We start from the raw sequence: 24,841 nt of genomic DNA, 5'->3' as shown, positions 1-24,841 counted from the left end.
TGCCTTGAGTGAGATGCCAGGGACTGGGTTATGTGGGAAAATTCAGGGTCCAGGTCCCATCACCCCATCATTCCCCCCTCAAACAAATGGGAGCCAAAATCTTTTGGGGTAAGGGGTGAAGGTCTCAGCTTCTAAAACTGCTTCCTGCTGGCAAGGGTTGTAGAGCTGTCCCTGCCTCGAGGGGATTCCAGGGAAGAGGTTAGCTGGAACAGAGCATAGGCTGTGGGCAGGGGACAATGGGTGGACATGGGCTGGTACCCACTGTTTGCTACCAATTGTAGGTGAATAGCCCGTTGTCTGGAAGACACAAATCTGACAAGCAAGTTCAATGTGCAGAGCCCAAATATAGGGAGAATTAAAAGTGATGTCAGAATGGGGGAAAACAAAGAAAGAAAGTAACAGCCCCATTAGAATCATTTACTTTTGGCATACGGGGTTATCTGATCTTGTTACTGTATCAAAAGTTTCCACTCTGATTCCAGTTCTTTTAAGAGAATCAGATGCTATTGGGAAGTAACAACACTACCTTTCTCCAGCACTTTCTTCTCTTAATCTGATCAGGGGCAAAAGGGGTTAACAGGAAAATACAGGGCTGTTTACATTCTCCCAAACTGAGGTACCCTCTTGACTCAAGAGAAGGGAGTGATCAGGCTTGAAAGGAGGTGTTTCAAAACTCCTTAATGATCAATCTCAAAATCTGCTAAGATATTTTTAGCTGTTCTAACTTTTTTACTGTAGCCTTAGCCTGGTCAGAGCTGGGACTCCAGGAAGAAAAATCTTAAGAAAAAAAATTTTTAATTTTTACAATTTTTCTTGGTCCTCTAGATCATATTGAGGCCAGGCACAAAGCTTTCCTTTTCAAGGTCTTGGAGACTGAGCTTTTTAAAATTCTGTAAAAGATAACCTAGGGGCAAATCTCAGGGAAGTCCCACTGAGTCCAGCTGTGAAGCTGAGGATCTGGGGGCCAGGAGGCCAGAAGAGAAGGGGTCTCTGGCAGGCATGGGTATGGGGACTGAGAGTCCCTCCATGAAGGAGGATCCCAGGGCGTAGAGGGACTAAGTCTCAGGAAACCAAAAAGCACCTGCAGCTTTCCCAATTCCCTAGTATCCTAGAGAATTGAGAGAATTGGGGATACACTTCCAGATCAGGCATCCCCCATGTGGCGGAAGGTCTGCCCAGGTCCTGGACAGCCTCAAAACTGTCTGACCCAAATGGAGCCTGAGAATGTCAGGCTCAAAAAGCACCTCCAAGCCTTCCCAGGTGGTTGGAGAACAACCCCAACTGCAGAGCAAGAAAGGGATAGAGAAATGAGGCTTTTGTACCTTCCAGTCTTGACTGGAGAAAGGCTTGAGGGCGTCAGGCAACTCCCCCTCTAGGGCCACCAATGCAAGGGTACAGGGAGTCTGCCTTGAAAGAATTTGACCACATAAGCCTTCCTTCAGTCAAGGTAATAACACCTATATGGTGGGCAGATTCCAAGTGAATCTGCTATTGTAATGCCAATAGGAGTGGTGAGATATCTAGTATCTTCAAATTTGATCAGGATGGGCCTGATACTTATATACAAAAAAAGGCTGTGAGAAGATTTGGATGGGATTAGGGAGTGGTAAATAGCCTTGGGTGGTCCAGGTGTGACAGTGAAAGGAATATTGAGTATCTAGGTGGGCTGGGATAGCTAGATGCCTTGGTTGAGATGCCATGGACTGGGTTGTATGGAAAAATTCAGGGTCCAGGTCCATCACCCCATCACTCCCACATCCCCTCCAACAATTGTAATTTTCATTTTTTATCTTTGCTACTCTGATGAGTTTGATTTGGAGCCACAGAATTTTTTCAATTTGCATTTATGTTACTAATAATTTGGAGGGGTTTTTCCAACGGTATATCAGTAGCTTGCATTTCTTCTTTTGAGAACTACCTATTCATAACTTTTGGTCATTTATCTATTGGAGAATTACTTATGTCCTAACATATTTGAAATTGGTTCCTACATATTTTGGATATTAAACCTTTACTATAGAAAATTGCTGCAAAGATTTTTCCCAGTTCCCATTTCTCTTCTAATTTTAACTGCATTGATTTTGTTTGTGCAAAAGCTTTTCAATTTTATATAAACAAAATTGTCCATTTTCTCTCCTGTGATCATTTATTCAGGAACTAGTACCATGAAGTATTTCCTTCCCTATCTCCTCTAATTTGTATATGGTATGGCCTTTTATATCTAAGTTTTGTATCCATTTACATTTTATTGTGGTATATGATGGAAGACATTGGTTGAAATTTAACTTCTACCAGACTGCTTTCTAGTTTTCTCAGGAGTCTTTTTTTCTTTTCTTCTCCTTTTCCCAGTAGTTGGAGCCTTTGGGTTTAGTTAAAGACCATGAGAGTATATTCATTTTCTTCAGTACATTTTGCCATTATTCTGCTCCATGTATAGAATTTTCCATTTTCAGTGAGTACCAAATATATTTTATGATTACTGCTTTGTAGTATAGTTTGAAATCTGGACCAGCCATGCCCCTTTCCTAATTTTTTCCTTTATTTTTCAGTCCAATGATAATTTATTAAGCACTTACCTATGTGCCAGGTATTATGCTAAGTTCAGTAGATAACAAAGAGATAAAAACATGATGCCTTCCCTCAAAGAGCTCACATTCTAATAGTGAAAACAACATATAAACAACTAGTGATATACTAATATATACAGAGTAGATAGAAGATAATCTTAAGGGAAGGCACTAGCAGCTAGGAGAATTATGAAAATCTTCCTACAGAAGGTGGGATTTGATCTTGAAGAAAGTCAACTAAGAGGCAATGAAGACAGACAGCATTCCAAGAACAGGGTCACCAGCGGAAAGGCATAGAGATGAGGTGTAGTGTGTGACCTACAGCAAAGTAGGTCAATTTAACAGGATTATAGAGTAGATAGAGGGGAGTAAAGTATAAAAAGACTGGAAAGATAAGATGGGGCCAGGTTATAAATGACTTTAAATTTCAAATAAAGGACTTTATGTTTTATTCTTTAGGTACTAAGAAACCACTGACATTTATTGAGTAGAGGAGTGACATGGTCAGACCAACTTGTTAGCACACACTTTGACAGCCAAGTGGAGGGTAGATTGGAATAGAGAGAATTGTGTCAGGGATATCAATTAAAATTATATTGCAAAGAAATAGATAAAGGATTCATATATACAAAAATATTTATAGTAGCTCTTTTTCTAGTAGTAAAGAACTGGAAACTAAGGGAGTGCACATTAAATGGAGACTAGATGAACAAATAATGATGTATAGATCACTGGAATAGTATTGTACTATCAGAGAAACCTAAAAAGATTTGCATGAACTGATGCAGAGTGAAGCGAAAAGAACAAGGAAGAGAATTTATACAATGACTAAATATTGTAAAGAAAGACTATTTTGAAAGACTCAAGAACTCTAATCAATGCAATGACCTATGATAATTCCAGAGGACTAATGCTGAAGCATGCTGCCCGCCTCTTGACAGAGAGATAATGGACTTAGGGTAAGGAATAAGACATACATATTTGGTTACAGAAATGTGGGAACTTCTTTTGCTTGACTATGCATATTTGTTATAAAGGCTTTTTTTTTCCTTCCCTCTCTGCCTCCCCAATGGGGAGATAGGTGGGAAAGAAAAAATAAATTCTTGTTATTTTTTTAATAAAGTTTTTTTTTTATTTTAAAGCTATTGTGGAGGCAGCTAAAGGGCACCTTGGATAGAGCACCAGCCCTAGAGTTAAGAGGACCTGAGTTCAAATCCAACCTCAGACACTTACTAGTCTTATGTCCCTGGGCAAGTCATAAATCCCCAATTGCCTCAAAAAAAAATAAAAAGGCTATTGTGGCAATCCAGATGAAAGGTAATACGGGTGGTGACTGTTTGAATAGGGAAAAGAGATTATTTATGAGAGATATGTGAGGGTTGTTTGGTTTTGTTTTTTTTTTTTTTCCAGGATCAGGGAGTTATAGATGTCTTTGTAAGGGGCAAGGAAGGAACCAGTAGACAGGGAGAGCCTGAAGAGTAGTGAGAAAATGAGGATGATAGTGGGAGCAATCTGTTGGATAAGATGGGAAGGCACAAGAGCAAGGGAGTAAGGCCTATACCTTGGCAAAGGAAAGGGCCACCTCTTTGTCCAGGACTGGAAAGCAGGAAGAATAGTAAGGGAAAATGTCTTAGTGATGTGAGATGGAGAAGAGGATAAAACAGGGAGCTCCAAGGGAATGCCCATATGTTTTTTAGGGAAGTATGAGGTAAGGTCCTCACCTGAAAGGATTTGGGGATAATGGGGTTAGGATCTGGACCCCCCTCCCAAAAAAAAAAAACCCTGGACTTTCCCATCTGGCCAAATCTCTGGTGTTCCCCTGAGGCCATAATCCCATCAACTGGCCTTTCATTGTGGCTACAGCCAATCTCCCAATTCTCTGTTTCCCTTAACCTAGCCTAGCCCTCAATTGTTTTACCTCCCTATGCCCCTCCCCATACCCCCCTACTTCCCACCCTTAATCCTATCTAGGCTCCATTCTCCTTTGGTCACATGGTCCAGGTCCTTGGCATTCTGTTACCTCACAGTCCCCACAGACTACTCAGCCATGCCTAGATCCCTCCCACAGTCTTTCTGTACATAAAGTCCTTCTCGTCTCCATTCTTAAAATCTAGCCCCTGCTCAAATTCTCATAATCTAACCAATAGCTCACTAATGTTCAGACTCCATAAGAGTCTGCCCAAGGCTTGGGTCGAATTCTTTTGGGTAGGACCTGCTTGTTGTGATTTTGGGGTCCCAGCACCCCTAAACCCTTAAACCTCAAAAAGGAGGCTGAGGTGAAAAGCTTAAGGAGGGATGAACAGGTTTGTAAGAGTCAGTATAGTATCATAGTGGGACAGAGTGTAAAAGAATTGTCTTGCTGCTTCGAGGGCCTAGTCAAGATTATATAACAAAAATCTGTAGTGGACCCAATCAGTACAGTTAATGATTTTTCTCTAGTTCTATTCCACAGCACATGAATAGGCACAAAAGAGAAGGATGATGGGAATAACAGGGTTTGGATTTATCAAGATGTGATCAGCAAAAGGACAGGGGGCAAAGATTGAACTAATATAGTTGAACTAATTCACCAAGGGATCAAGATAGGGTGATAACTGGGAAAGAACTGAAGGATGGAGAGAATGGAGGTCACATTGGAGATGAACAGGATTAAGGGTACTAGGGCATAGAGGAAGGTAGAATTCCTTGATATACTTGACCTTTTGTTCTTCCAGATAGTTTTTTTAGCTCTATTTAGTAATCCTTTATGATTTGACTAGTATGGCACTGAATAAGGAAATTAATTTAGGTACTATATGGAACTGTTTATCTGTTGATGATTTTCTAGTTCAAATTGTTTTTTAAAAAGTTAATTCTCACCCCAAATAAAAATTCTTTTTTTGTTAAGGTGTTTGCTCCCACAGTTAAAGAGATGTAATATTGAGACAGAAAGCTTGTGGTGCTGCTATTATGAAGCCCGCTAGACCTTCTGTCTCTTTGGGAAGCCAGAGATATCAAGGACAAGTACACCAAAGGTGAAGCTAGCATGGCTATGCATGTGGGATAACATAGTAGAAAGCAACACTGAATGGAATTGAATTCCTGTATCTGAATTCCTGTATTTATTCTGTCATCCATTGAAAATATTTTTAATTTAAATTTTTTCCAACTAACACAAATCTTTTTTCTCTTTTTCTCACCACTTTCCCTCCAAAATAAGAAAAACAAAGCCATTGTAACAAATATGCAGTCAAATTCCTGCATTTTTCATGTCCAAATGCATGTGTGTATACACACACACACACACACACACACACACACACACATTTGCCCTAAATCTATCGCTTCTCTTTCAAGAAATAGTTAGCGTGCTTCATCACTGGATCTCTGGAATTGTGATTGGTCATTGCACTGATCAGCATTTTAAGGTTTTTCTAAGTTGTTTGTCTTTACGTTGTAGTTGTTATGGTATAAGTTGCTCTCTGGGTTCTGCTGCCTTCACTCTGAATCATTTCACACCACTCTTCCCAGCTTTCTCTGAAACCATGCTGTTCATAATTTCTAACAACACAATAATATTCCATTACATTCATATACCATCATTTGTTTAAGCATTCTCTAATATTTATTCAGCTATTTTTCAGTCACTGAAAGTATTTTCAAGTGCACCCAGTCCCAAGAAAGCCAAGTGCTGAGGAGATTCAGTGGTAAATACTTTGGTCTAAGAAGGGTGAAAAATACATGGCTCCAACCCTATTTACTCCTCACTGCCTCTCTTGGTTCTTTTTCTCCATCCCATCCCCAAAGGAATAGATTTCTTGTGCAATTTTCTAAGTAGCTGAAACTTTCCTCAACAGGAACCCAGGAGAGCTCTACAAGCTTCCTGCATAAAGCCTCAGAGTTAATCCAAAGAGACCAGGACAAATGGATTCCAAATTTTCCTCCCTATCCCACCCCATGTTCTTCCCCAAACAAATGAAGCAGGCCAGCCAAGACATGCAAACTTCTGGTATTTCCTGAAATATAGTCTGCGCTAACTCATTGGTAGTTCATACCTGGTAAGGACTTACAATGTTGGAATTGGTGAATAGGGATATGCCCTTAGCTTGTAAATATGAAGTGGGCCCTCTAGAAGTAAATTTGCCATGTTGAATTGCAGATCCCTCAGGGGAAGGTCATGGGCTCTATCCAACCATCAGAACGCTAAAAATTCCTGTTCTTGAAGAGTTCCTATTTAGTAGCCTCCATTCCCCAAGAGTGCCATATTCCTAGAGTCATGAAATGAAAAAAAAAACCAAAACTTTAGGGACCATCTGGTGCAACCCCTTCATTTTACGAATAAGGAAACTGAAATCCAGAAGAAGGGAGTGACTTTTTCAAGGACACATAGCAAGAAACAGTTCAAAGTGTGAGGGCATAATGGGGTTGGTGCAGTTTAGGGGTTCAGGGGTCCTGGGACCCCAATATCACAACACACAGGTCCTGCCCGAAAGAATTTGACCCAAACCTTCTTTCAGCCAAAGACAAGGTTTGTTAGAACATCCATCAAATTAGGCATACTCTAAAGGAGTCTGAAGATGGGTAAGCAGTGACTAGATTATAAGAATCTGAGCAGTGGCTAGATTTTAAGAATCTAAGCATCTTAATGGAGACAAGATGGACCTTATATACAGAAAGCCTGTGGGAGGGACCTAGGAGTGGATCTGAATGGGAGTGGCCAATGAGCTGGGGTGTACAGAACTCCTGGGACCTGGACTTCGTGGCCAAGGGACAATGGAGCCTAGCTAGGATTAAGGATGGGAAATGGCCAGGAGCCATAGGGAGGTAAGACAATGGAGGGGAGATTGGGTGTAGCCACAATGAAAGGCCAGTTGATGGGATTATAGCCTCAGGAGAATGCCAGAGATTTGGCCCTGTGGGAAAGTCCAGGGTTTTTCCTTTCTGGGGCCCAGATGCCAACCCCATCAGTGTCAGTAAAGGAGAAGGTAAGAAACATACTGGGAAGGTATGGGCATTGGGAGAATATCCATCTTAATATAGGGAATGGGAAGACTATTTCTCAGGTGAAGGACCATTCTAGCATCTGAAGCCCAGTTATCATTCCTAGACCTGTCAGAAGTTAAGAGAATCAGTCTAAGGACAGATACTATCAACTCCACCTCTTCCATTGCATTAAAACTGAGCTTAGTTAACACACATAAGCACTATGGAATGTGGCATAGTCATGAACAGGCAAGATTATTTTCCCAAAGGTTTTGATACTGCTTCCTGTTTGCTGTTCCAATGTTAACTAAGCTCAGTTTTAATGCAATGGAAGAGGTGGAGTTGATAGTATCTGTCCTTAGACTGTTTGCTGAAAACCTTATAATATTCACACAAAAAGGAGCTACGGTATCCTCTTAACGAATGATTCTTGACCTCAGTGAGACTAACCCAAACACAGCTTATTGCTGTGGTGTGTGAGTGCAGACAATAGAAAGCTTTAGAGTGATTGGAATGCCTTGTAGCCAACGCCCAAACTCTTACCAGGAGAAATGAATGGTGAAGTGACTAGCTTGTATATGCACATATGCACACACCAGATGTCTCACCCATAGATAGACAACCCTCCTACCAATCACAACTTGGGAGTATGGGGATAGAATGCAGCCTGTGGGCAGGGTATTTAAGCCTCTGCTCTAGACTACTTTCTAAGACATACATAGTTATCCCTTTCACATCATAAGGGTTACCCTGTGATCTGGAAAATCCAAGCAAAAATTTTTGGCCCTCCCTTCTTACCAGAGAAGAAGTCTGAATTTTTTCTTTTTCTTTTATGGGGTGTTTACTGTACCTTATTGTAAAATTGGGGTTAAAAATTTGGTAATAGGCTCTGTGTTGTCTGCTGGGTTTCATGCATCATCTGTGGCTTATGCAAAACTCCCCAAAAATTCCCATTTAACTTCTTGTGCCAGTCTTTGATATATTGAAACCATGGTGGGCAATGTCACAATATGGAAGGGATAACAGTAAGGCAAAGAAGGTGCTATATCTTACATTGGTAGAAGTCCACAATAGGCTTCCATTTCCTTTCCCTCTTCTGTCTTCTAAACCTTCTGTAATCTGGCTTCCAAATTTATCATTCAACTGAAACTGCTCTCTCCAGGGCTACCAATGATCTCTTAATTGCCAAATCTAATGGCCTTTTCTCAGTCCTCAATCTTCTTCATCTCTCAACCTCTCTTTGATCACCATTTTCTCCTGTGTATTCTCTCTGCTCTAAATTTCCATAACACTGCTCTCTCTTGTTCTCCTTCTCTCTCCATGGATAACTAACCATGGGTATTCAGGGGTATGATGAAGCCAACTCCAACAGACTTTGGACAGACAATTGTTAAGTTTTCAGTGTGAGCATTTATTTGCACCTGGATATTTGCAAATAGTACAAATCAAGGCTTGATTTAGTGTTTTGTTGATTTCTAGACTTAAGAAACTAATTCAGAAAATATTAATCATGCAGATTAAATTTTAAAATGTGTCATAGGTACAGTTTTTCCCCCTGGAGATCTGATTGTTAAAAATTGGACAGCCCACCTCTGGATGTTTCTCAAGGCTCCGTCCTGGGCCCTCTTCTCTTCATATACTGTGATCTCATCAGCTCCCATTGATTCTATTATTATCTCCATGCAGTTGCTTACAAGATCTCTACATCCAGCCTCAATCTTTCTCCTGAGTTCCCATTACCAGAATTGCTTTTTGGACATCTAGATTCACCATGTCCAAAACAAAACTCAAAATCTCCCCCTCCCTACACCTCACCTCCTCTTATTTTTCCCAATTTTCCTACTACTGTGGAGGATGCTGCCATCATCCTAGTCACCCAGGCTCACAATTTTGGTGTCTCCCTCAATTCCTTATTTGCTCTCACCTCACATATCCAATATGTTGCCAAATGTTGTCATTTTTAACATTCAAAACATCTCTCCTGTGTGTCCTTTTCTCTCCACTCACACAGCCACCAAGCCTGGTCCAGCCAGGCCATCATCATGTCATGCCCAGAATGATATAGTATCCTTCTGATTGGTCTCCTTCAAGTCTCTCTCCACTCCAGTGTTTCCTCCACTCAGCCATCAAAATGATCTGTCTAAAGCACAGATCCCATCACACTCCTCCCCAATTCAATAAATTCCAATGATGATCTTTGGAGTTGTTATTGTTTAGTCTTTTTCCAGTCATGTCTGACTCTTCATTATGAGAAATAATTCATTTGGACCCCTACTGTATTCCAACCAGTTTGATATGTTACATAAATCACATAGGGTTAGATAGGTTCTTATAATGGGCCTCAAACTTTAATGTAATATTCACTACTTGTTTACCAAGTTGTGAAGCTCACTTGAGCAACCACAAGAATGCTGACAAAGATGTCGCCATTCTGCTTTACTCAAATTCCACGTCCAAACCCAGCATGAGTGGGATATCTTGATGCTTTGTAAAGTCCCTCCGTTTATTTTTGTACCTCTGAACCTCTCTCTCTTGTCCAGCTTGAGCAAGTGACCATCTTATGATCAGTTAGTCAGTGGAGACACCCCATGCTTTGCCCAACCTGTGACCCCTCTGCTGATTTGTCATTTTTGGCCCTTAAGAGCAAGGTCTGTCAACCAACGAGATTCTGTATTTTTTCATGACTCTTTTGCATATTTGGGTATCAAACCCTATAAAAACAAGGTCTCAGAAGAAAGGGGCATCTCGAATTGTGAGGAAGATCTGAGGTCCACTTCATTAGAAGGGACCATGGACCCTTTAATAAAGTGCCATTGACTCAGAGCTCTGCCTCAGTCTCTTTTATTGTAGGTTGGACAATTTTAATCCCCACATCAGGACCCCATTTGGGATTTTCCTGGTAAAGAGTGGTTTGCCATTTCCTTCTCCAGCTCATTTTACAGATAAGAAAACTGAGGCAAACAGGGTGAAGTGACTTGCCCAGGGTCACACAGCTTGTAAATGTCTGAGGCCAGCCTTGTGAAGCTGTGAATTTATATTATGTAGAGCTCACTTTTCTTTTAAAATACATAATAAATTCAATGTGTAATTTTCAAAGCTGCATTGCTTATCTGTGATTCCTTTTGGCTCTTTTCTAATTGGAAAATGGGCACCCTATCTGTAATTATCTCTCTCTCTACTACCCTTCCATAAAAACCAAAACTAAAATAAAACCCTCATAGCAAACATACGTAGTCAAGCAAAACAAATTCCTATATATTCTGTGTCCAAAAATGTGTCCTTTAGAATCCATCATCTCTCTGTCAGGAAATAGATAGCAGGTTTTATCATTGGTGATTTGGAATCATGCTTGGCCACTACATTGACCAGAGTTCTTATGTTTTTCTAAGTTGCTTTTCTTTCAAATGTTATTATTGTTCAAATTGTTCTGGTTCTGTTCATTTTACTCTGTAACACTTCATATGAATCTTCCCAGGTTTCTCTGACGACACAATAATATCCCATCACATTTACACACCATAATTTGATTATCCATTCCTCGATTTTTGGGCACCCCTTCAGTTTCGAGTTCTTTGTCTAGTGCCACAAAAAGGGCTTCTATAAATATTTGTGTCTTTTCCCTCTTTCTTTGATTGCTTTTGGGTGTAGGCTTAGTAGTAGCATCACTAGCTAGGTTCAAAGGTATGCACAGTTTAGCAATTTGGGGGCATAGTTCCAAATTACTTTTCAGAATGGATAGACAAATTCACAGGTCAGCCAACAATCCATTAATGTGCCTGTTTTCCCACAGCCCCTCCAGTACGTCATTTTTTTTGTTACCCTTGCCAATCTGTTGTATGTGAGGTGGCATCTCAGAATTGCTTTAACGTACATTTCTCTAATTATGAGTGACTGGTCTCTCTCCGTCTTCCCACAAAGGAATGTATACTCCCAGGCCCAAGACGTTGTCTAGCTGTTCAAAACCACTTAATCTAAAGTAACTCTGAAGTTTATGTCCTTCATCAGTGTTTTATGACAGGATGTTTAAATTCAGACATTAGAGGAAAATCTGGATGTAACAGATATTCTGACTTCTACCAGATGTTAATTTTTTTCCTGTTCCCCAATGCATATTAAAGGGACATTGGTCATTTTAAGAGTTGGGAATCACTTCTTTAATAAGAAGTGTCCTCTAATTCGTTTAGCTATCTCTTTAATAAAAAACATTTGTGCAGATTTTGCCTAAAGAACAGTGGTTTTGTTACAGACAATTCTTGGAGGTTTTATAAAGATCTCTAATGCTCACCAGTTTTATGCTCTAGGGGACAAGACTATCCACATTCTTGAATAGCCAGAGGTCTCTTTGAAGATCAGGAGAAGCATTTTCTAAGTTTGCCTAGGGGAGATAGGCAAACAGATGACCTGCCTTTTGAGTGACATGCATCACAGCCTGGAGATCAAATGTTGCCTTAGGTAACTGCTCAAGGTTTTAAGTTACTTGAGCTCAGGAAAAACCTTAGAGGGTTTTGGTTAAGGAAAGTCTGCACTTTTGGTTGACCAGGTTTCTGAATACTTATTCAGAGGAATTAATGCAATTTGGTTGGAAGGTGTCTTACTCATTCTAGTTTTCTCATCATTCTCTGAGTAAGGACTTAGAAGCTTTGGACCAAGTCCTGACAGCCATATCCTTAACTTATCCTTATCCTTAACTACCACCTCCCCAGCCCCCTACCTCTTGCTTGAGAAGGAAAAGTTGCCTTGTGTCGGCCCTATATCCTAGGATAATGTATATCCTACATTACAATAGGCAACCAGGTCTGAGATTAACTCAAAGAATATTGTGGCTTTGTCAGCCTGGACTAAGACTATGGCAGCATGAAAGTCTCTGAGGAGGGAAAGATTTAGAGATTCCAATGGTTATACAACCTTGTGGCCTCATAAAAGTTGTTCAGTTTGTGTCTGGTTCTTTGGAGTGCTGTTTTCTTTTTTGGGGGGTGGGGCTAGGCGATGGGGTTAAGTGACTTGTCGAGGGTCACACCACTAGTAAGTGTTATGTGTCTGAGGCTGAATTTGAACTCAGGGCTGCCTAGATCCAGGACCAATGTTCTATCCACTGTGCCACCTAGCTGTCCCTTTTTTTTTTGTTAGGCAATTGAGGTTAAGTGATTTGCCCAGGGTCACACAGCTAGTAAAGCTATTAAGTGTCAAGTGTTTGGTCTGAGGCTGGTGTGTCTGGTTCTTTGGCAAAGATACTGGAATGGTTTACCATTTCCTTCTCCAGCTCATTTTACAAATGAGGGAACTGAGACCAACAGGGTTAAGTGACTTGCCCAGGGTCACATGGCTAGTAAGTCACTGAGGCTAGATTTGAACTCAGATCTTCCTAACTCCAGGCCCAGCACTCTATCCCCTGTGCCACCTAGCTGCCCTACAGCTTCAGGTAACTAGAAACTAAAAGGATTCCAGGAAATCCTTTAGCCACAGTAGACTCAGGATTTAGGGCCCTGTTGCAGGAAAAAAGTGACAGGTCAGCAGTCTGAGATCATATAAAGGATATATATACCCAGCTTAGCTGACCTCAGCTCTATCAAAAACTTGCAGGTTTTTAAACATATTTCATTTTATACCTGGGATGATCCTAATTACAATTCTCCCATATGGGTCTTTTGCTCTGGATGAAATTATTTACCTTAAAAGAATCCTGGAGTTAGAATCTAAATGATAACATTATTCAGCTGCTTAAAGTAAGCTCTAATTCCCCTTAAGGGACATCTCCTATTTGTAGGCAGAAGCTTCTATAAGTAATTCTGAATTCTTGGCCAAGAACCACCAAATTCACAGGAAAAAAAAAAACTAGAAGTGCACATTCAGGAATGCTAGGGTGAAACTGCATTCTCCCCAAATTGTGGTGTAACTTTTAACCCTCCCGGGTTAATTAAAGAGGGCAGCCATCCCAAAATAAGGGCATTTCCTGCAGCCAGATGAAAATGAAGGCTTTTCAACAAAGATAGAGGAAAAAAACCACTAGAGTCCAAAGTGCAAAAGAAAAGAGGAAGTCTCAAAACCTGTCCTGGATCTCAGGAAAGGAACAATGTGCAGGAATATTGGCCTGCAAAAGCATCTGTTTTGCTATCTTTAAAAGTGTGCTGTGTTCAATGTGATGAATTTAGTGTGAAAATTATTAAAGTGCCTTTAATTTAGCTGTGGGAAATTTAGAAAAAAAAAATAAGACTTTTCAATAAGCAGTTGTGTGGGGGGGGGGTGATGAGGTCTAGAGGCTTAGGGGTGCTGGAACCCCGAGAGCACAACATGAGGGTCCTGCCCAAAAGAATTCGACCCAAGCCTTCTTTCGGCCAAAAATATGGTTTATTTAAGATCCATCATATTAGCCAGACTCTTAAGGAATCTGACCATCTGTGAACTATTGGCTAGATTGTAAAAGTCTTGAGCAGTGACTAGATTATAAGAATCCTAGCACCTTAGTGCAGACAAGATGGACTTTATGTACAGAAAGACTGTGGGAGGGATCTAGGCATGGCCAAGTAAACTGGGGAGAACAGAACAGAACTCCTAGGACCTGGACAATGGAGTCCAGCTAGGATTAAGTGTGGGAAATGGCCAGGGGCCACAGGGAGGTAAGACAAAGGAGGGGAGATTGGGTGTAGCCACAATGAAAGGCCAGTTGATAGGATTATAGCCTCAGGTGAACCCCAGAGATTTGGCCTTGTAGGAAAATCCAGGGTTTTTCTTTTCTGGAGTCCAGACCCCAACCCCATGGGGGGTGGGGAAATATAAACAAAATTAGCATTTTTTTCCTTGAATGATAAGGAAAAAAAAACCATTAATTAAGGAAATTTCCCTCTCCAAGATGTGTTCAACAGTACCTGTTCAATGAGAAGGGCCTAAATAGCCCCATTTGTGAATTGTTGGAATCACTTACAACTTGCTGAGCAGAATTAACCATTAGGATGCTTGTATCAATCCCATGGTGAATTGAGCCCTGGGAAGTTGTACCATTTTGCTATTCACTATTTATTGCTTTAGGAGATAACATATGTACAGGATGAATCATTGTTGGAACTAGGAGCTGTTAATTAACTCTTTCCATCTGACCTCCATGTTTGGTGTTAAAAGTCTTCTTTAAGAACATGAATTGGGACAGCTAGGTAGTGGAGAGGATATAGCACCAGGCATGAAGTGAGGAAGACTCAACTTCCTGAGTTCAAATCTGGTCTCTGACACTTACTAGCTGTGTGACCCTGGGCAAGCTACTTAACCCTGTCTGCCTCAGTTTCCTCATCTGTAAAATGAGCTGGAGAAGGAAATGGCAAATCACTCCAGTATCTTGCCCAAATGGGATCATAAAAGAATAGATACTCCTGAACAACTGAACAACAGGAGAATAAATTGCATATGCGATTTGGGGGAAAGTGCATAAGCTGTGATTTCCTACAGAAAGGCAAACATCTTTGAAAGGTGCTAAAAACATTTTACGTTAAACTTTCATTTTCTGCTGTTTGTAAAATTTATAGCTAAAAAAATGCTATGCAATACAGCTGACCTAAAGCCTCAGGGTGCTGCAGTTACCATCCATATTATCTTATCCAAGAAGGGAGATAAACTTTATGAGTCTAGATCTAATTTTACTTATCAGTGATCTCATTTTTAAATAGTGTGATAATCTGTGCAACTGAGATTTAGCAAAGCTGAAGGTCAGAAGGGGTAAAAACACACTGAAATGTAAAGAAGCACTTTCAGATGTAGAGAAAACATTTAACATCTTAGATAGGGTCTGAGAATTGAATAATAGCTCAATTGCATATGAAGAATCTAGGGAGACAATAAATATGTTTTTAGGCCACTGTCTTGCATTCTGTGGAAGTACTGGGCCTGGAGTCAGGAAGATTCCTCTTCTTAAGGTCAAATCTGACCTCCAACACTAGCTGTATGACCCTGGGCAAGTCACTTAACCCCACATGCCTCAGTTTCCTCATCTGTAAAATGAGCTGAAGAAGGAAATGGCCAACCAGTCCAGAATCTCTGCCAAGAAAATCCCAAATGGGGTCACAAAGAGTTGTATACAACTGAAGCAACTGAACAACAAAAACTGTGCTAAGCACTGTGCTAAGTCCTGAGGATATAAATATGAAAAAGACAGGGCTTATCCCTCAAGGAGTTTACAATCTAATGGGGGAATACAACACATAAAAGAAGCTGAAAAGTGCGATGAGGGGGAGGTACAAGTCAAGGGGGTTTGATAGAGTCTAGTACAGGGGTGGGGAACCTGGGGTCTTGAGGCCACATGTGGCCCTCTAGGTCCTCAAGTGTGGCCCTTTGACTGAATCCAAACCTCACAGAACAAATTTGTTTGGATTCAAAACGATTTAGAACAAAAAAGTTTGGATTCAGTCAAAGGGTCTCAGGTTCCCCACCCCTGTACTAGTACAAAGGAGTGTAAGCTAGTGAGAAAAGAAGATGTAGCTGGCCTGGAAGCCATCTTTAAATAGAAGCTTTCTAGAGGAGTTCTTTTCTTTGTCTCCCAACTTTCCAATCAGAGGAACTGAGGGTACTGATGAGATATGAGTACCAAAGCTGATTCAGCTTACAGGGTGACTGAATTTATTGGGGATACAGTTTACTAAGGCAATGGTAGAATCCAGCCCCAAGAGTATAGCTGGTGGGAAAACATCACACCCTGGAGCAAACTTCATAAGACCTCTCTGGAGAAAGGACTTGAAGGTCTAGCAATTCTAGGATTGTGAGTTGCTTTGGCCATGTGTTTCCTGTGTATGTGCCTTACTAATATTATCTTTCAAATGCATAACCACTTTCCTCCTCTACCTACTAGTGACTTGGTATGTATATTTGAGAGAGTGCTCCATTTTCTAGGGGAAAATGCTTTGTAACTCTTATTCTTGCCATGCCATCTGAGTATAGATCTTTGATAAAGCACTGAGCCTACTGACTAACTGTTAAGGGAAAATACACGAGTGGGGCCTTATCTGCTAGTTTAGGAGAATGACCATCTACAAGGTTGCCCTCAGAATCCTAAAAATAATAACCAATTTACCAGTGCCAGTGCAAATTGGAGGAATGAAACCAGAAGGACTGCTAAAATTGTAGCTGGCCTAGAGTTAGGAAGACCTAAGTTCAAATCCAGCTTAAGACACTTAACTGGTAGTTTGACCCTGAGCAAGTCACTTTGCCTCTGTTTCTTCATCTGTAATATGGGGATCATAATAGCACCTACCTCCCAGAGTTGTTGTGAGGATCAGATGAGATAATAATTTGTAAATTATTGTAAATTACAATATATTATAAAATATTATAAATTTACAATTGTAATTAATTGCAAGGTGCTTAGCCCAACAGGTGTTATATGTTACTATTACAGTTGTATTTTTGAATATATTATATGAATAGAAGAAGTTAGAGTGAAAAAATCATATACCCTAGAATATGGCCTATACAGGATGATATTAATTTGGCATTGTGTATTTTCCCCTCCCTCTACTTACCATATACATTAAGAGGGCCTTGTGTATTTGTGTCTCTGCAAAGATGAAGGCTCTTGTCATTAATATAAAATGGTCATATAAAGAATGCCATCAGGCCCAGTATAGAAATGCTAATTTTCCTTAATAAATATTGTTTTAGACTTAAGAACACCTTAATTACATTGTATGGAATTCAGGAGACTATTTTTGTGGCTATATTAATTTCTGTTGAAAAGTAGTTTTTAAGTAAAACTTGAAAATAAGCATAACTGTGAAACAACTGTGCAATTGCAAAATGAAGATGTGCTTTAATAACTGAAATCTATGTCATCTTTGGAATATGCCCATTCTCCAATTATGAAGAATCGCTTATATAACATATTAATAATTAATTTGGTGATGAGTTGTTCTGTACAGACTATTAATCAATTGTTCTTCCTGCTAAAATGTCAGTATCTTAGCCGTCTGTAAATCTCTCCCTGTTTTTCCTATTTATTACTGTTATACTTCTGAGGCTGTGCTCAGATGTGGAGAGTTTTGAAAAGCTATTTCAACTCAAATAGCCTGCATGTACAAGAGTTGCCTGAAGAGAATCTTACTCTAGCTTTTTTACATTATTAAGAGTTTCATTTGGCCATGATGGATGTGACCCTTTGGAAATATTTTGTACAAAAACACCATGTGACTACTAGATTATACTTATTGCTATGATTTTAGTGGGACTTTATGGACAGATCTGTAATCTGGAATATATATTAAATTCTGAATAGCATACAACTGGGTTATCAAATGAGAACAGTTATTGGTTATCTCTATATGAGAATAACTCAAAAGAAACATCTCTGGTAGTGGTACTGTATTGTGATAATAATTATGGTAAACATTGCTAAAGCCTACAGTGGTGACTCCTGCCTGCATTTTGAATTTTACTTAGTTTCCACTGCACTTTTGTTGGAGGTACACCAATCATATGGTAAGAACAAGGAAGATTAGTGGACAGCCCAGATACTCCTCTGGTATCATCATAATGTCTGGAGAAATCAATATAGGAATTGTCCAATCCTTTGAGCTAAACTTCTCTGTTTCCCTCAAATGATTCTCATGTAATACAGCCATAAGAGCCCATCAGATTCATTTTCCCCAGCAGTTCAGGTGAATCCTCTGTACCGTGGGGAGGACATGAGCAAGAGTCACACAGGGATGGGCAGGGATGGATAGGTTGTGATTACATTGTTGAAAACATCTCAATCAATGAGATCACTAATTTATTTCAGTTTTTGTTGTTGAGTCAATTTCAGTCATGTCCAACTCTTCATGACCCTATTTGGGGTTTTCTTGACAAAGATATTGGAGTGGTTTGCCATTCATTTTACAGATAAGGGAACTGAAGCAAACAGAGTTAAATGACCTACCCAGGGTCACACAGTCAAGTTATGTTTCTAAGGCCAGATCTGAACTCATGAAGATGAGTCTTCCTGACTCTAGGCCCAGCGCTCTACCCACTGCGCCATCTAGCTGCCCACTGAGTATTTGTTACTAATATGGTCAATGAAGGCAAATTAGGCCATCTTTTACCTCAATTCTTACCTAGCCTTTAATTACCGATTGGGTGTTGCCTCAGACAAACTGAGACTTGGGAAAGACCTTAGCTTAAAAAGGCCAATGTCTCATCTTGCATCCAGGGCCATTACCCGTTGTCTTGACCTATGTCTTGCCACTGGACTCCATTGACTATGAAGGAGGGAGTGAGGGTGATGACTTTGCACAGCTCTGCCTCACTTAAATCCAATTCATGTGCAAGACATTGCCCTCCTGATGTCCTTGGTCCTCTTTGAGAATGAAGGATTGACAACAACAACACAACTAACATGTTAGTTGATGCTTATAATTATCTTAATGCTGAAGTATCCCTCCTTTCCTGATATAAATCCAATTTTGTCATAGGGTATAATCCTTAAATATGTTATTGTAAACTCTTGGCTAATATTGCATCCAACAATTTTGTACTAATATTCACTAGTGATCTTGGTCTGTGGTATTATTTCTCTATTTCATCTGCTCCCAGTTTAGTTATCAGGGCCATACAGAAAGAGTTTGGTAAGATGACTTCTACCTCACTTTTGCAAGTAATTTATTTACGATAGAGTTTTTTCTTCTTTGAATCTGTGTTAGAGTTTACTTGTGAGTCCATCTGGGTCTGAGCTTTTTTTTTCCTCCTTAAGTTCAATTTATTGCTTGCTCAATTTTTGTTGCTGAGATTGGGTTATGTTCTCTTTCTTGTTCTGCAACTCTGGATATTTCATGCTTTTGTAAATATTCATCCATTTCCTTTAAACTTTTTGGCACATAATTAGGCATAAGAATAGCTAATAGTTTCTGTTATTTCCTCTTCATCACTTGTGTTTCCTTTTTTTTGTTTTTGATTTTAGTAAATCTGTTTTCCTCTGTCTTAAAAAAAAAGCAACAAATTAGCTGATGGTGTATTTTTTTTAAAAAGGCATTTCTCAGTTTAATTTATCATCTCAATAGTTTTGTTGATCTCTTCTTTAATTTTTGGAATTGCTGTTTTTGTTTTTTTGAAGATTTTTATTGGTTGGTTTCTAGTTGTTTTTTTTTTTTTATTACATGTTCAATTCATTGATCTGTTCTTTATTTGTATTGTTGATGAAAGCAATTAAAGCAGAATTTGTTTAACCTGGGATCTATGAACCTGTTTTTTAACACCATATTTTATTTTATACACTAATATATACACTTATATACTTATATATTTATACCCTTATATACTAAAATAAAAATACACTTATTTTATACACTTAAAAACATTATTCTTAAAAAGGGATAATAGACCTTATCAGACTGCCAAAAAAGATTAAGGCTTTTAAAGATATGAATCTTTCTCTAAAACCTGCTTCAGGTGCATCCTAAAAGTTTTGGCATGTTGTCTCTTTTTCTTTAAATAAAATTACTTATTATTTCTGAGATTTGCTCTTTAACCTACTATTTCTTTAGGATGTTACTAGTCTCTAAGTTTGAATTCTTTCCTCAGATATATTTTATTAATTATAATTTTTATTGTATTGTAATCTATAAAATATGCTTCCTTTATATTTTTGTCTGTCAGTTTTTTATGAGTTCTTTATCTCTTATTACAGTCAGTTTTTATAAAGGGACAATTAAGGCTGATAAATACACACATTCCTTAAAATTCCCATTCAGTAATTGCCAGAGGCTGAATTTTTCTAAAATTCTATTCAGGTCTTTAATTTCTTTCTTGTTTACCTTTCTGTTGGATTCATCTAGGTCCAAAATAGATACATTTAAATATTCAACAATTATTGTTTTGCTGTTTACTTATCTGTGCAATTTGATTAGCTTTTCTTTTAAGCTATTACATTATTTGGTGCCTATGTGCTTAGTGTTGATATTGTTTAATTTCATATGGTGCCTCTAAACATAATGTAGTTTCCATGCTTATCTATTTTTAACCATTAGTATTTTTATTATTACTTAATCAGATAGCAATTTCAAGCAATTCCAATTGCTTCCTTGGTAAAAAATACTCAAGTTCTCATTGACTGAGCAGAAAGACAAAGAGAAAAGTAGATTCACAGAACCATAAAAACATACAATCACAAAATTGGAAGGAATCTCAGACAATTTAGTCTAGTCTTTACATAAATCATGAATTCTTTCTACAAAACCCCCAAAAGCATTCACCCAGCCTCCTCTTGAACACTTCCCAGTGATAGGGAACTCACTCCCTACTGAGGCAGCCTAGTCCTTTTTCAGGAAGCTCTAAATGTTATTATATTCTCCCTCATATTGAATTAAAATCTATTGCCCCATAACTCCTCCCTGCTGGTTTCTGAGGGATCAGGATTCTAGGTCTGTTAGGAGCTTAGCATTAGCGCAAAGGACTCTGGGTAATTTAGACATTGCTTCCCTAAAGGATTCTGGGAAATCTCCCTGCGTCTAGGATAGAGGTTCTTAAACTTGTTTGTGGTATAGATCCCTTTGGAAGTCTGGTGGAACTTATGGACCCCTTTTCAGAATTATATATATATATATATATATATTTTTTTTTTTTTTTACCTAGATTTAATTGAAAGAAAGGCTAAATTTCAGTTAGAGGGTCAGCAAAAATAAAAGATGTGATTTTTTTTTTCCTTATCCAAGTTGACCAATCCCCTGAAATCTATCTACAGGGTCCATAGACCCTGTAGGGATTAAGAACCCTTGCTCTAGACAGAGTAATGACAGAGTTGTGCTACTTGCTTGTGTAATTTTCCATAATCTACACCTTTCTCTGAACACTCTGGAGGCCCACATAGAACTTGCTAAGCCTCAGTGGTTCACCTTTAAATGTATCCAACCGTGAATAGTTCTATGGGTTCATTGGTTTCTCAAACCCTTCCATTCTCTGTTCTCCTTATGCTGTACCTCCCATTATTTGATTCTGCATCTCCCATCCTTTAATTTTATTCCCTCAGGATTTTTAAATTTTAATTTTACTATCTTTTGCCATTACCAAGGATTTTCTCTCACTCTCCGTCCCCCTCCCATTGGGTAATTAAGAAAAAAGGAAAAGAAAACCCTGCTAACAAATATGAATATTCAAGCAAAACAAATTCCCACCATGGGCAGGCCCACAAGTGTGTATCTCATTGTGCTTACTAAATCTATCACTTTACTGGCAGGAGGCAATTAGAGTACGTCATCTTCAGTCCTCTGGCACCAGTTTATCATTGAATTTATCAGAGTCCTAAATTTCAAAGACATTTTTCTTTATAATATCATTATCATTGTATAAATGGTTCTCCTACTTTTGCTCACTTCATTTTGCATCAGTTCAGAGGTCTTCCCAATCTCCTTTGAAATTACTCAGTTTGTCATTTCTTATTGACACAATAATATACCATATTTTAATTTGTTCCCCCAAAATTTTAAAAAAGGTTCAACTTGATTCAAATGACATAATGGATGGAAAGCTAGCCTCAAAGTCAGAAAGACCTGCATTCAAGCCCTGCCTCTGACACATACTGGCTGTATCAAATCATCTAACCTCTCAGGGTTCTAAAACTGTGAGTTGCAGAGTAGGTATCACTTTGCATTGGTAGAAGGTGTTTACTTACCTGGGAATCCCCTATACCAATGAAATCTTGAGTCCAATCCCTATCACTATACAAATTATGGTAATAGATTCTTGCTATCCAGAACCACATGGAGCTCTGCAGTCTCCATTGTGTGATTGCATTAGCCAGTAAAGGAAATAAGCCTTATCCTTGCTGTAAGCAGAGCACAGTTTTGGTGCTATTGGATTTGGATGTTATAGTTGGTCAGCATGTAGGTGTGGGGCAGAAGTGAAGGGAAGTCTTCCTTCACCAAATCTCATTCAGTAATCTGGGTGAGAGGTCTTTACTCTCAGGTGAAGAAACATGGTGGACCATTGAACTGCCTTCATCAAAGAGGACGTATGTCAGGACAAAGCTATACAATTTAACTAACACATTAACTGCATTGTGATCTATAAAATATGTATTTTACATTTCTGCTTTTCTGCAATTTTTATGAGTTCTTTATGTTGAAAGCCAAGAAATATGTATATTTCTTATGATTCCCATTCAGTTACTTGCCAGAGCTTTATCACAGACAGGTGAATGATTGTTATTTTTCCCCCTTGTTTAAAGAAGCATTGCTCTACATAAGCAAGCAGCCCTTGTTCGAAGGGTGACGTTTTTCCTGATTCCTTAATCTGCATGGTGGTTGTGGCCAAGCTAGCTTCTGGAAACATTTCCTGATCCATATATTTCTGACTTGAAGGAATTACGTTTCCTGTAATTGACCAAGGCAGCTTCTGAATGGTACTGACTGAGGTTGATTCCTTTGCTTTCAACATGTTCTGGTTCTGTTAACCTGTAAGAAAGCCACAAGCTTCCCTTAGACATGGATCTATTGTTGTTTGAATTTTGTTTGAAAAACTTTGAAGTTTGGGTGTTTTTTCCTTCAAGGTCCTGGTTGCCAGCTCTGTTTGTTCAGTGATTTGTAAGGCAGATATGGGAAATGTACTGTGGAGCTCTGATCATGGTATCCATCAGATTGTGAATCCTAGCTCTCTCCCCAAAAATCTTAGTGGTATCTATTTTGTGTTGCATTTCTGTTGTGTGCTGTGACTTATTTTTCCAAAGTTTGATTTCTGTATGTACTCTTCCCAGAACAGAATGTTGTTTTTTTAATCTGTCTTGACAAAGGTTGGTGTATAAATTCATTCATTTCTAGTCACTGCTTACAGGATTTAGGAGATTTTTGTTAGAAATTGTTGGAGTTGGTTAAGCGTCCTCATAGCAGGTTATCTGGAGTGAAGAGAGGGTGAAGGTGGGGCAATAGAGTTCCAAAGTGCCTTCACCATCCCTCTTCCCCAATTAAGATACCAGTATAGTTTGTAAACATGCATTATAAGGAGCAGCTAGGTAGTGCAGTGGATATAGCACTGGCCCTCAAGTCAGGAGGACCTGAGTTCAAGTCCGGCCTCAGACCAAACATCTGACACTTTCTAGCTGTGTGACCCTGAACAAGTTACTTAGTCCCAATTGCCTAAATAAAATTGAAATTCTGAAATGTTTAAAAAAAATGTATTATAGTTCAAGGTATTGTCAGCTTCTGGACACACAACATTTTTAGACATGGGATGATCCTAGAAACAGTTTCCCTTCAAAACTACTTTTACTTTAGTCAAGATTAATCCCCTCAGAACAGTCCTTCATTCTTTAGGCACCTATGTTCTTCAAAATCAGTTTGGAGCTTCTTAAATTGGTATGATGAAAGTGTAAAATGGCACCAGAAATCCCAAATACCTAGATGGTTTTTTTTATAGTATTTTTCCCCAATTATATGTAAGGACAATTTTTAGCATTTTTACAAAATTTTGAATGCCAAACTTTTCTCCCTCTCTTCCTCCCCTCCCTTCTTCTTAAGATGGTAAGCAATTTGACATGTTATATATGTGCAATCACGTAAAACATGTCCACATTAGTCACAGTTGTGAAAAAAGAAACAGGCCAAAAGGGAAAAAAAAAACCACACAAAAAAATGAAGAAAGTGAAAATAGTATGCTTCAATCTGTATTCATCTATCAGTTCTTTCTATGGATGTGGAAAGCACCAAATACCAATTTTTAAGATTCCCTGGTATTGGCTCCTGAAGGAAAAGAAATTTTCAAAGACTGTTGGTTAGTCCAGTCCCCAGGACCATCCTGATGTCACACACACACACCCTCTCCCATTCCAGCTCCTCCTCGGTACCTCCACTTACCCCCGACAAAGAAAAACAGCCTGAGGCCCAATGATCTTATTGATCTGTGCACCAGCTCCTGAGCACCACCACCTTGTTCTCTGCCGCCCTCTGGTCCCCACTCTTCTTTCTCCCCTTGGTAGAGGTTCCGTTGGCAAGAACCTGGCTCAGCTGGTTCAGCTGCTGGCTCAGCACCCTGATGTTTCCTATTCATCTCTTTCATTTCCCCATCTGACCCCTGCCAGCTCAGCTGCCTTAAATCCCAGCTCTGCTCTTCCTTGATGCCACTCAGGTCAGATTTTGCAAGCTCCTCTCAGACAATATCCTGGCCAGGGTGCTGAGGGAAATGTTTTGGTTCTTGTCCATGCCTGCATGGAATCCAGGCAAATTTAATATCCTTTTACAGGGATTTCCTGAGATCCAGCTAGAGTGTATACAGCACTATCAAGGTCTTGGTTCAAATCTGGCCTTGGACACTTACTAGCTGTATGACCCTGGGCAAGTCACTTAATTACTGTCTGCTTCAGTTTCCTCATCTGTAAAGTG

General features: G+C 39.3%; 1 long non-coding RNA gene across 1 annotated transcript in view; it reads right to left on the bottom strand.

The window, feature by feature from the left end:
- The window catches only part of LOC114050792, a 31,657-nt gene extending 7,247 nt beyond the window's left edge, over positions 1–24,410 (bottom strand). The window contains exon 1 of the long non-coding RNA XR_003570077.1: positions 24,317–24,410. This is a non-coding gene — a long non-coding RNA (uncharacterized LOC114050792). The remainder of the gene's footprint in view (positions 1–24,316) is intronic.
- Between the last annotated feature and the right edge of the window lie 431 nt (positions 24,411–24,841).

The sequence above is a fragment of the Vombatus ursinus genome, unplaced genomic scaffold (genome assembly GCF_900497805.2).
Source record: "Vombatus ursinus unplaced genomic scaffold, bare-nosed wombat genome assembly UNPS02014801.1, whole genome shotgun sequence".
Taxonomy (NCBI): domain Eukaryota; kingdom Metazoa; phylum Chordata; class Mammalia; order Diprotodontia; family Vombatidae; genus Vombatus; species Vombatus ursinus.
This window is presented reverse-complemented; position numbering and strand designations above follow the sequence as displayed.